Genomic DNA, 13,415 nt, shown 5'->3' on the forward strand with positions numbered 1-13,415 from the left:
CCACCTGCTTGTGATTAATATAATTACACAAATAACTGCACGCAGCCACAGGGTGCAGGGAAACGTGTGCCCCGCACCTAGTTGGCCACTCATTTTGTCTTCAGATTTCATTCCATGCAGTTATATCTGATCACCCTTAATTGGTCCTGTGGTGAACTCTGTTCCTCAAGGCAGTGCTTCATGCAGCAAATACCTTTATTAGGCTAAACCTTATTTTTTTTTTTAAAAAAAGGATTAAATGTGTTCAAGAGAATGATAAAGTTTGAATCAAGTCAACATGTATTAGACACCATATCCAAGTTTGAAATTTACATAGAAAAAAATTTTTATTTTGGCTCAGGGCAAGAACTTCAAATATGTTTTCAAGCCCAATGTTTGATTATTTTTTACTAGATGTGTGTGTGTGTGTGTGTGTGTGTGTGTGTGTGTGTGTGTGTGTGTGTGTGTGTTTAGAAAAAGTCAACAGTCCTACTAATCAAGTGTGTAGTGGGTTACAGGAATTCTCATCTCCGTAGAATGACTGAGATTCCTCCTCTCTAATAAGCTATTGCAGGCAGCCTCCCTTTCTCATTAACACACCTACCTTTTCAGTCCACCAATATATTTTCCAGGTACTTTAAAATGATTTTATTTATTTTTTTAATAAGAGACAGAGAGAGGATCCTAGCATTATTCAGGTTCATGCAATGCTGGGGATTGACCTCAGGACCTCATACTTGAAAGTATGTAAAGTCATACTTTATATACTGAACCGCCTCTCAGGAAGAATCCCTCCCCCCACCCCAGCATTGCTCAGCTCTGGATTCCGGTAGTGCCAGGGATTGATCCTGAGACAACACAGCATGAGGGGTGAGAGACTTTTGCATAATCATTATGCTGTATCCCGTACCCGTCAGTTACTCCATATAGCTTCCTAGTTCCATTTCTCATTCAAGGGTAGATTCCAATGAATCAGTCACCGAAATCATTAATGATAGGTCAGAGAGGAGATTTTTTAGATCACTGCCATTGATTTTGTGAATTTAGGGTCACTGCCATATTTGACATATAAAAATTATACAGGGGATCAGGCAGTAGTGTAGTAGTGTAGCGGGTTAAGCACAAATGGTGCAAAGCACAAGGACTGGCTTAAGGATCGCAATTAGGGCCCCCGGCTCCCCACCTGCATTGGGGTCGCCTCACAAGCAGTTAAGCAGATCTGCAGATGTCTGTCTTTCTCTCCTGTCGTCCCGTCCTCTCTCAATTTCTCTCTGTCCTATACAATAACAACGACAGCAATAACAACAACAGCAATAACAACAACAATAATAATAACCACAACAACAATAAAAAAGGCAAGGGCAACAAAAAGTGAAAAAAATAGTCTCCAGGAGCAGTGGATTCATGGTGCGGGCACTGAGCCCCCAGCAATAACCCTGGAGGCAAAGAAAAAAATTATTTTACAGAAACATTCTTATTTTTTCCCCAAAGTGGTTCTCTATATATTTGCAAATTTTCTGCAGCCAGACTAAGATGAAAGTCTATGAGATGGCTGCATTGTTATTACTCTGGTAGACATTTTGAAAAGACCATTATCATATAGATTAAGGTAATTGCTCAATTTATTTATTTATTTATTTTTTACCTGAGCACTCATCAGCTCTAGCTTATGGTGGTATAGGAGATTGAATCTGGGACTTTGGAGCCTCAGACATAAGTCTTTTTGCATAACCATTATGCTATCTACCTCCGCCCAATTGTTCAAATTCTTTATTTACTATTTGACATTGGATGTATTATTCACCTGGGATAGAGTATTGTATATGACATGAAGAATAGGTTAAAGTTCAATATTTTAAACAAATATTTAATTGACACAACACACCTTGAAAAGAATGCTGCTTACCTACTGTTCTCTAAAAGTAGGTGTATCATAACAACCTGTCAGTAAGGGCCAGCATAATAGCTCATGTGGAGAGTGTACCTGATTTGCCAAGTGTAGGACCCAGGTTCAAACCCAACCCCTAGCACTGATGGAAGTTTCAGTGCTGCTGTGTATTTCCATCCCTCTGCCTCTCTTGGTTTCTGAAAAAGTCAGCCTGGAGCTGTGAAGCTCTGGTGGCAACAACAAAAACTGTCAATGTGTATTTGTTTCAGCTTCTGTATTTTTCCCCCCTCGGGAAGTCATATTTCTTACTGAAAATAGAAAATAGAATACTTTGAAAACTTTCCAGTCTTCACAGAGAAAGAGCCCATCATTGGCTGTTAAATGCCAAGGAGTATTAAGGTGTTATGAAAACTGCAATCATTAATCAGAACAAACACAATCCTTTATGTCACGAAGCTTACAGTTTCATGCCTTGGGACTTTAAATAATTATAATGTATGCATTGATTGCTTAGTAAATGGAAAAGAGATGCAGATAATAAGGAGGTGGGTGTGGGAAGACCTCTTGATTAAGTGGTTATATAGGTAAAGACTGGCAGTGCTGGGGAGACGTGTCATGGTACATATAGAGCTAGCATATGAGAGGTTCTACGTTGGATCCTTGGCACTACCAGTAGCCAAAGCTGAGTGGTGTGTGTGTGTGTGTGTGTGTGTGTGTGTGTGTGTGTGAGAGAGAGAGAGAGAGAGAGGGAGAGAAGTAAGGGAATGAACTATAGTATTAGCTATAGAAAATGCAGAGGGATAAGCCAACCTTGAGAAGAAAAGGCTTTTGGTAATAGCACTCAGTAGGTGGGAAGGGACTGAGTGTAGAAATAATGTTGTAGACAAGGGGTAGCAAAGTGGAGGGGGGAAGGGGAAAACATGGGTAGCTCTATTTAGGGTTTGGATTTAGTTCTGAATGAGGTGACAACAACAAAAAAAGAACTGTTGTGAATTAAATGGGAGAACTCTGGTGGTGGGAACTTTGTAGAATTATACTCCTGTTACGTTATAATTTTGTAAATGACTATCACTAATAAAAATAAATTAAAATATTCCATTGGTGAAATTAAAAACAAATGGGCAATAAAGCAAATTCTTCCAAAAGTCAGAGAGAATTATTAATAGAGAAAAACTTCTAAGTATTTAAAAGGAATGTGATTTTCATGCAGAGAAGTGGTAATCAATAATTTAAATAGATTACTCCTTAGAAAAGTCAGAAGGGAAAGGATGGAAGTGTTTTTTTGTTTTTTTTTTTAATTCAGAGCCTTTAATTCACCAGCGTCAAATTACAGAACATTCGGCAGCACAGAAATTGAGAATATGAATAACGTAAATAAACTGTAGATTTAATAGTGATTTTCTACCTGTTGACTTTTCAAAGTATAGATGATCCTATTAATCATTACTCATTGTTTGTATGTGCAGTACGTATAAATAAGTCTCCTCCGCCAAGTTGGATTTGCAAGAAACAGTAAATTTCTCATTTTGTGTAACTGAATCCAAATCAGAGATCTTGAACAGCTATTCCTAGAAGTCCTCGCCAGTAGTAAGAATGCTCTTCTTTATCCCTAAAAATAACCGGAAATCAGTAGATCTATGTGGTCGCTCACATAGGCTGAGCAAGCCTTCATCTTTATTCCACTGAACCAGCCAAGCTCCTCATCTTGTGAAGCCAAGTATATTATTGACAGTCTTGCTACGAAACAGGTGACCTATGCAAAGACAAAGGGGAATGACTGTAGTGAATAAATTACATATAGAAATGTTATCAAGCTACATGGAATTAACACTGAGGCAGACAGGGACAAGCAGGAGATAATCACCTTTTACTAGCCCCAAAATTAAAGAGAAAAAGGGGGAGATAGATAGTGCATTAAGTTACAAAAAGCTTTAAACAAGGGGCCAGGAAGTGGTGCACCCAGTAGAGCATACACACCATGTGCAAGGGTGTGGGCTCGAGCCCCCTCCCCCCGCTCCCCACATGCGGGGGGGGGGGGGAGGGGATACTTCATGATCAGTGAAGCAGGTCTGAAGTTATCTATCTTTCCCTCTCCCTCTCTGTCTACCCCTCCCCTCTCAATTTCTCTCTGCCCAATCAAATAAAATAGAAAAAAAAAAAAAAGAGGCAGAACCCAGTTGGTAGAAGCTAGAGGGTAAGACATCTCAGGTGATGGAGTCATCTCACACTGGATGGATCTCACGCAAAGAAGGGGTACAAAACTTAAGAGGGGGTGTTCCAAGAGGCGGCACAGTGGCTGGAGCATTGGATTCAAAACGATAACCTCATTTTCAGGCCCCTGGTCCGCACCTGCAGTGGGGGAAGCTTCACAAACACTGAAGCAGGTCTGCAGGTGTTTGTCTCTGCTCCTCTCTATAGCCTCCTCCCTCTCAATTTCTCTCTGTGCTATCAAATATAAGACAAACAAGTAATAATAAGTAAAACAAAACAAAAGTTAAGAAGCACAGCAAACAAACAAACAAACAAACAAAAAAACATGAGGTCCTGAGTTTGACTAGAGTATTAGACTTAAAACCATGAAGTCCTGGGTTTTAGCATCACATGTGCCAGTGACATTCTGATTCTCTCTCCCCCTTGTATTAATCAATATTTTTAAGGGGCTGGGTGGTAGTGCAGGAGGTTAAGTACACATGGCACAGAGCACAAGGACCAGTGTAAGGATCCCGGTTCGAGCCTCCGGCTTCCCACCTGCAGGAGGGGTCACTTCACAGGCGGTAAAGCAGGTCGGCAGGTCTCTCCCCCTCTCTGTCTTCCCCTCCAATCTCGATTTCTCTCTGTCCTATCCAACAACAATGACAGCAATAAGGACAATAATAATAACAACAACAACGGTAGACAGTGCCAATAAACAACAAGGGCAACAAAAAGGGAAAAAAATGGCCCCCAGGAGCAGTGGATTCATAGCGCAGGTACTGAGCCCCAGTAATAACCCTGGAGGCAAATATATATATATATATATATATATATATATATATATATATTTTTTTTTTTTTTTTTAATGAACCTGAGGGCCGGGCAGTGGTGCACCTGGTTAAGTGCACATAGCACTAAGTGCAAAAACTGAAGGATCCTAGTTTGAGTCCCCCGGCTCTCTGCCTGCAGGGGAGATGTGTCATAAGCAGTGAAGCAGATCCGCAGATGTCTTTCTTTTTTTTTTTTTAATTTATTTCTTTATTTAACAAAGGAGACATTAACAAAATCATAGGATTGGGGAGTACAGCTCTACACAATTCCTGCCACCCAATCTCCATATCCCATCCCCTCCCCCGATAGCTTTCCCATTCTCTATCCCTCTGGGAGCATGGCCCCAGGGTCATTGTGGGTTGCAGAAGGTAGAAGGTCTGGCTTCTGTAATTGCTTCCCCGCTGAACATGGGCGTTGACTGGTCGGTCCATGCTCCCAGTCTGCCTCTCTCTTTCCCTAGTAGGGTGGGTCTCTGGGGAAGCTGAGCTCCAGGACACATTGGTGGGGTCTTCATTCCAGGGAAGCCTGGCCAGCATCCTGATGGCATCTGGAACCTGGTGGCTGAAATGAGAGTTAACATACAAAGCTTAAACAAATTGTTGAAGAATCATGGGCCCAAAGGTTGGAATAGTGGAGATGTCTTTCTGTCTCCCTTTCTATCTCTCCCTCTTCTCTCAATTTCTCTCTGTTCTATCCAATAAAATGGAAAAATATGGCTGCTAGGAGCACTGGATTCGTAATGGTAATGTGAACACTAAGCCCCAGTGATAACCCTGGGGGAAAAAAAAAAAAAAAAAAAACAACCCGGGAACAGGAGGGTGGTAGTGCCTCTGGTTGGCTTCATTCAGGAGCAGTCAGTCAGTGCTCTAGGCGTCTCTCCCTCTCTCTCCCTCCCTATCTCCCCTGTCCTATCAATTTCTCTGTCTCTCTAAAAAAAGTCAGTAAAATATATTTAAAAAAATACAAAAAATAAACCGGGGAGGGCAGTGGCACACCCAGTAGAGTAGAATGTTACAGTGCACAAGTCCCCGCCTTCCCCCACTACCTGCCACCTCAGTCTCTCTACCACTACGCCAAAATTAAGAAGAATAAACAAACAAGCAAACAAACAAAGAAACGCTGGAGAGGTTGCAAAGAAAGATTAACAAGCATTTCAGTATATTTCTCTTTGCTTTTGTCGTGTTCTGGATTCACTGCACTGAGAGACCTAGTGGGGCACAGCCTTGCTCATGTTTGAGGACTAAACACCTCCTCCATCTCCTAACAGGAGGGGTAGGTAGTTTCTGAGTAATTTCAGAATCAGCTGCTTTCACAGTACTTCCTATGCATCTGAGGAGCAACAGAGCCAGAAAAGAAAGTCAAACTAAGACTCAGTGCAACCTTTACTGTCCTACACAAACTCACTAAAGGGATAGATAGGGAGAAAAAAAATGAATATGTGTGTATATATATATAGTCTCTGCCTAATGTACAAATGAAAACTTGATGTTCTATTAGGGCTTTACCCAGGGGCTCTTTTTTACATTTTTTTTTATCTTCATTAAGAAAAAATATAAATTAATTCAAGTTTTCAACTAGAAATGTTAAAAGGAGAAAAATTCCCTAAGGAGAAAAAGAAGTGAAACATAAATGAAGAAATAAATGAGTTCAAAAGAGAAGACACTAGATAAGTTTAGAGAGCTTAGTTATTTGTAATAAAATAGGCCAATCTCTTATAAATTTAACTAGTAACAAAAAGGGGGAATCAATGTACACAACTTAAACATAAAAAATATTGTCTAAGTACAAAGTGTATCATACCCAAATCGGAATTTGCACGGAACTATGTGTTGATTATTAAAAATCCAGCTAGATTGGATTACGTACTATTTAAAGTCATAAATCACACAAAATTAACACAATGGAATGTAGAATACCTTCATCACCGCCCACGAGTATTTAAGAAATTGTTAAAACAGACTGTACCTTTCACAAAGGCTAGTAACCCCAGTGGAACCCCTGGCCTATTTGTTCATCCTTCAAGAACTTGTTTGGAGGCCTTCTAGCATGGGAGTGGAGGTACTCGCCACCTGATAGTGGTCACTCAGGGACCACTATTTTTGGGGGGATGGTAAAGGTACTTTTTTTTTGGGGGGGGTAAAGGCAACTTTGGGAAGTCCATGTATAACAAGGGGATACCTGCCAAAGCAGTCACCTGATTGAGTTCATGCGTTACAGTGCACAAGGGCCTGGGTTCAAGCCCTTGGTCCCCATCCACAGGGAGGGAAGCTTTGCTAGCAGTGAATCAGGGCTGCAGGTGTCTCTCCTTTTCTCTCTATCTCCCCCTTCCTTCTCAATTCCTCTGTTTACATCCAATAAATAAATATCGTATTTTATTGCCACCAGGGTTATTGCTGGGGCTTGGTGTCTGCAGGATAAATCTGGTTCCAGTGGCCATGTTTTCCTTTAAAAAATCTTTTTTTACCTTTATTATTTTTTTCTTATTCGCTAGGACAGAGATAAATTGAGAGAGGATGGGGAGGTAGAGACAGGGCGGGAAAGATAGACATCTGCAAACCTGCTTCACCACTTATGAAGTGGACACGCTGCAGGTGGGGTGTGGGGGCTTGAACTTGGGTCCTTGAGCTTGGTAATAAGTGTGCATGACTGGGTGCACCACCAGCCAGTCCCCAAAATAAAATATTTCAGGAAAAAAAGAAAGATAGGATGAAAGAAAGAAACTAATAACTACTAACAGAAAATCATGAGGCCTCAAAACTACATCTCTGTCATGAAAACTGACCTAAACTTACTGGAGGAAATAGCAGCCTTCCCTTGCTGAAGAGGTTTGAGAAGCCTCCTTTAAAAAGGACACTTTGTGGGGAGTTTAAGATCATCTTAAGTCAAATTCATTTTCTCATCTTTCCTTCTTTGGGAAGCCTCCACTTTGTCCTATTTCTCTGTCATAAATAAGCAGTTTGTTTTTGACAGCAGGGTTTTTTGTCTGGGCTCTGTGCCTGCACAACTTCACCACTCCTGGCAACCAATCTTCCTTCCTCCCTCACTCCCTCCCTCCTTTTCTTTCTTCCTTCCTTCCTTCCTTCCTTCCTTTCTCCTTTCCATCCTTTCTTCCTTTTTTATTTTTTTTATTAGAAGGAGATAGCAAGGTACAGGGTGGGGGAGGAAGGAGGGAGGGAGGGAGGGAGGGAGGGAGGGAGGGAGGGAGAGAGAGAGAGAGAGAGAGAAGTGCAGCACTCTGCCATCACTGTTTATGAAGCTTGTGCCCCTTGCAGGCAGGGATAGGGAGCTTGAACCCTAGTTTTTGCACATGATAACGTGATTTTTACTGGGTGCACTACAACTTGGCCCCCACATTGTCTATTTCTAAACTAGCAACTCAATTTGACTCAGTTCCTGAGTGGCCTGTCATCCATCCTTCCTTCCTACCTACTTTCCTTCCTTCCTTCCTTCCTTCCTTCCTTCCTTCCTTCCTTCCTTCCTTCCTCCCTCCCTCCCTCCCTCCCTCCCTCCCTCCCTTCCTTCCTTCCTTCCTTCTTTTTTTCTCCCCCTTTTATTTTTGTCCTGACTTGCAATGTGTGGTCCTCACAGGACTGCCACTCACAGCTTTGCTCTGTAGAGCACAGACATCACATTTATGCTCTGATTTGCATTCTTTGCAGTAGCTGCATGTGAAGTTATCATCACTATCAATAATTTATTTTCAAAAACCCCTTATTGGGAAGAAAGTACTTCTAAGTGCAGGGATACCTTTGTTGCAGTGTTTGCTGAGAGCAGAGCTTGATTGTAATAAAGTTGGCTGTAGTTAAAAACTCAAACAGATGTATAAAATCCTGTGAAGACAGATGACTCTACCAAGTGGTTATGCTTGCCTACACACTAACTGAACAAAAAAGCTGATTCAGAAAGCTTCTATTTATTTGTGACCTGCTGAGGGTAAACTGAGCAAGTCCAAAGAATAACAAAACACCTCTTAGGCTACCAGTTGACCCTTAACTCTTCTCCACTCTCGTTTGCAAGCAGACTTCTTCATCAAGCTTTCTCAATCAGTTCTACATTTTCCTCTTCCTTTTTCTTAGATGATAGGATCGAGAGAAACTGAGAGTGGGGGGCAGGTGGTGGCGCACCTCGTTGAGTGCACATGCTACAATGCACAAAGATCTGGGTTCAAGCCCCTGGCCTCCACCTGCAGGGGGAAAGCTTTGTGTATAGTGAAGCGGGTCTGCAGGTATCTCTCTGTCTCTTCCCACTTCCTCTCAACTTCTCTCTGTCTCTATCAAATAACTAAAAAAGATATTAAAAACAAAAAGAGAAACTGAGAAGGAAGGGGAGAGAGAGAGAGAGAGAGAGAGATAGCACTGCTCCACTGTTTGTGTAGAGGTCACAGAATCTACCCTTAACAGCATTTTAAAGATTCTTATAAAAAGATAGTGTTGAAATGTAACCTAGTTATATACCAAGACTTTGCTGATTTAACATGACAGCACCAGCTAATACAGCTTTGGATCTCATGAGAATGACTAGTACAACAGTCTCATCAATTTTCTTTGACAAAGTAGCACATTTTTGCTAAGTAACTTCAAATGTGCAATGTGAGACAGCACAAAGCCAAGAAAATAAGATCGTCAATATACATTTTTAAACCACAATTCCAAAGTGAGTATTTCAGAGGCCTAGGGTGAAAAATTCAAATGTCAGCTATGTTCATATAGTCACTTAATCACATCATTGAAAAACTGTCGGTGAATTAAGATTGAATAGTTGTCAAATGTCACTGGTCTGAAAAATGATACAGTGTTCACTCTTCATGGCATATGATCTTAGATAAAGAGGCTTTTAAAGTGTTCTTTATAACTAGTATTTTATGTGTCCTTTAAGTGTTCAGAAACTTACGAAGCCATATAATATATATTTTAGAGGATGTGGGAGCATAGTATCTTTGACAGAATATGAACTGCTTTATTTATTACTCATAAAAATCCAGTGTCCAGATATAAATGTGAAATGTTTTTAAGTTAATTTATGTTAGACAAGTATTATTTCTTTTTTTAGATTATTTATTTATTTATTTATTTATTGCTACCAGAGATAGATAGCTCTGGGGCTCTGTGCCGGCACTATGCATTCACTGCTCCTGGTGGCCATTTTTTCCATTTTGTTGGAAAGGACAGACAGAAATTGAGAGAGGAGAGGAGACAGAGAGAAAGATAGATATCTGAAGACCTGCTTCACCATTTATGAAGCGAGCCTCCTGCCCTACACACACACAGGTGGGAAACTGGGGCCAGAACCAGGATCCTTTCCTGGGTCCTTGCACTCTGTACTAAGTGTGCTTAACCCAGTGCACTCCTCCTTCTCCTTCTCCTTCCTCTTCCTCTTCTTCTTCTTCTTCTTCTTCTTCTTCTTCTTCTTCTTCTTCTTCTTCTTCTTCTTCTTCTTCTTCTTCTTCTTCTTCTTCTTCTTCTTCTTCTTCTTCTCCTTCTCCTCCTCCTCCTCCTCCTCCTCCTCCTCCTCCTCCTCCTTCTCCTTCTTCCCCTTCCCCTTCCCCTTCCCCTTCCCCTTCCCCTTCCCCTTCCCCTTCCCCTTCCCCTTCCCCTTCCCCTTCTCCTTCTCCTTCTTCTTCTTCTTCTTCTTCTTCTTCTTTTTAATTAGTATTCATCCTCTGGGAGTATGGTCCCAGGGTCACCATGGGTTGCAGAAGGTGGAAGGTCTGGCTTCTGTAATTGCTCCTCGATGAACACGGGCATTGATAGGTCAATCTATACTCCCAGCCTGTCTCTCTTTTTCCCTAGTGGAGTGGGGCTCTGGGGAAGCGGGGCTCTAGGACACATTGGTGGGGTTGTCTGCCCAGGGAAATCAGGTTGGCATCATGGTAGCATCTGGAACCTGGTGGCTGAAAGAAGAGTTAAAGCCAAACAAATTGTTGACTAATCATGAACCTAAAGACTGGAATAGTGCGGATGAAGAGTTGGGGGGGGGGGTCTCCGTTTTGTAGATAGTTAGTAGGCATATTTTAGTTATATTTCAGAAGGGAGGCTGGACAACATACTCTGTCTTCCACCTGAGGAAGATGGGTCCTGAAATTGGGGCAGCTTGGAACATTCCTACTCATGACCACAGAATGTGAGCTCAGATCTACAGGGATGCAGAGGTCACATAGGCTCCTAAGCTGAATATGGGTCCCAGACCAAATCAAATCGATGGGGTTTACAGTCAACAATATTTATACCTCTTTCCCATATTGGGGAGCTACTCTCTTCCCTGATCCAGCTTTCTGGTCCTTTTCCCAGCCATGACATCATCTCCCCAGACAATAACTTGGATCCACCTGCATATCAGAGGTCAGGCTCAGGGAAAAAAATTAAGTATTACTTCTTATAGTAAATTTTTAATCCATATGACAGTCCTGTGAGATGTCTGTACCTTTTTATATTGTTTTCAAGAATACAGAAGAACTACATTCCTTTATCACTCTCATTATCTAACTGGCTAGATTTCAGTCAGATGACCCCATCCTTTTCTGCTTCATCCTCTGTGAAATGTACTAGTAGCCATGACTGTGTGTATTCCATCACACTCTTCTAGGGACCGTAACAACAAAAATGAGCCTGGCCTGTAATCTTAAATTTATATTTAATGCAACCTGATATTTTTAACTTGAAGCTAGTTCTCATTTCAAATCACTTCATAAAGTAAACTATTCTTCCTCCAAAAGCATTTCATATATATATATATATATATATATATATATATATATATATATATATATATATATATATATATAATTTTTCATTATCTTTATTTATTGGATAGAGACAGCCATAAATCAAGAGGGTAGGAGGAGATAGAGAGGGAGAGAGAGGGGACCAGGTGGTGGCACACCCAGTTAAGCACACATAGTACCAAGTGAAAGACCTGCACAAGGAACAAAGTTTGAGTCCCCGCTTCCCACCCACAGGATGGACACTTCACAAGTGGCAACGCAGGTCTGCAGGTGTTTATCTTTCTCTCTCCCTCTCTATTTCCCCCTCCCCTTTCAATCTATCTCTGTCCTATCCAATGAAATGGGGGGGGGGGAAAGTAGTGGATTCGGAATGCCTGCAACAAGCCCCAGCAATAACCCTGGAAGTGAAATAAAAGTAAGAGAGAAAGAGAGATGGAGAAAGAAAGAGAGACACCTGCAGCCCTGCTTCACTGCTCGCAAAGCTTTTCCCCTGCAGGTGGGGACCAGGGGCTCAAACCCAGGTCCTTGAACATTGTTAACATGTGTGCTCGGGAGTCGGGCTGTAGCACAGCGGGTTAAGTGCAGGTGGCGCTAAGCTCAAGGACTGGCTTCAGGATCCCGGTTCGAGCCCCCGGCTCCCCACCTGCAGGCAGGTCCCTTCACAGGTGGTGAAGCAGGTAGTACAAAGCGTAAGGATCCATGCAAGGATCCTGGTTTGAGCCTCTGGCTCCCCACCAGAGGGGGGCGTGGGGTCGCTCTACAAACTGTGAAACAGATCTGCAGGTCTGTCTGTTTCTCTCTCTCTCTCTCTCTCTCTCTATCTCTATCTCCATCTCTATATCTCTCTATATATCCCTATGCCTCTCTCAATTTCTCTCTGTCCTATCCAATAAAAAAAAAAAGGAAAAAACATGACTGCTGGGAGCAGTGGATTCATAGTGCAGCCATGGAGACCCCAGCAATAACCCTGGAGGCAAAAAAAGAAAAAGGAGAGAGACACCTACAACTGCTTCACCATTCCCAAAGCTTTCCCTGTGTGGATGAGGACTGGGGGCTGGAACCCAGGTCCTTGTGCACTGTGACCTGCACTCAACCAGAGGTGCGCCACCACCCAGCCTGATTCAGAAAATTAAAAGATAATATAGATAGACCAGCACAGCAGTCCCACCATCAGACTTTTGTGCCTTCAAACATACACATACCCAAGGATAAACAGGATTGGCTATATTTGTTCAAGTTCATGTGTTTCAGTTCTCTATATTTTATGAATGAAATAAATCAGTTAGTAGTTGTTTTTCACTTATTTCAGGAAGCATAATCACCTCCAGTTCCATTCCTTTTGTCCCAATGGACACAATATCACCTTTTTCATTACCTAGTAGTATTTCATTAAGAATTTGCCCCATACGTTGTTCACCCAGTCATTTGTTGATGGGCATTTAGTTTGCTTTCATGTTTTAGCTATTGTGAAGTGTCCCGTACCGTGGGACCTTCAACGTGGGTAAACCTAGGAGAGGGAGTGAGGACAAGGGAGAGGGAATGGGGACAAGAGACGCAAGAGAGAAATGAGACAAGACAGGATTCTGATCAAGTCTGTTTATTAGCACCAAAGGTGCTGTTTTTAAGGCCGGGGTAAGGGGGAGGTTAGCAGCTGGGGGCAGTTGGTTGATGTGGCATGTTGTCATGGTGATCAGCCGTTAACTGGAAGGTCCTGGGTGATTCATAGGGAGGTGGGCAAGTTACCTGACTTATGAGAAACTGTACAGTGGTGACAAACAGAAACTTTTCTTTGTCAAGACTCTA

At 42.0% G+C, this 13,415-nt stretch overlaps 1 protein-coding gene across 7 annotated transcripts in view; it reads left to right on the forward strand.

The window, feature by feature from the left end:
* The window catches only part of DMD (dystrophin), a 2,449,111-nt gene that overhangs the window by 434,083 nt on the left and 2,001,613 nt on the right, over positions 1–13,415 (forward strand). The gene's annotated exons all lie outside the window — the stretch shown is intronic.

This window comes from Erinaceus europaeus, chromosome X (assembly GCF_950295315.1).
Source record: "Erinaceus europaeus chromosome X, mEriEur2.1, whole genome shotgun sequence".
Classification (NCBI taxonomy): domain Eukaryota; kingdom Metazoa; phylum Chordata; class Mammalia; order Eulipotyphla; family Erinaceidae; genus Erinaceus; species Erinaceus europaeus.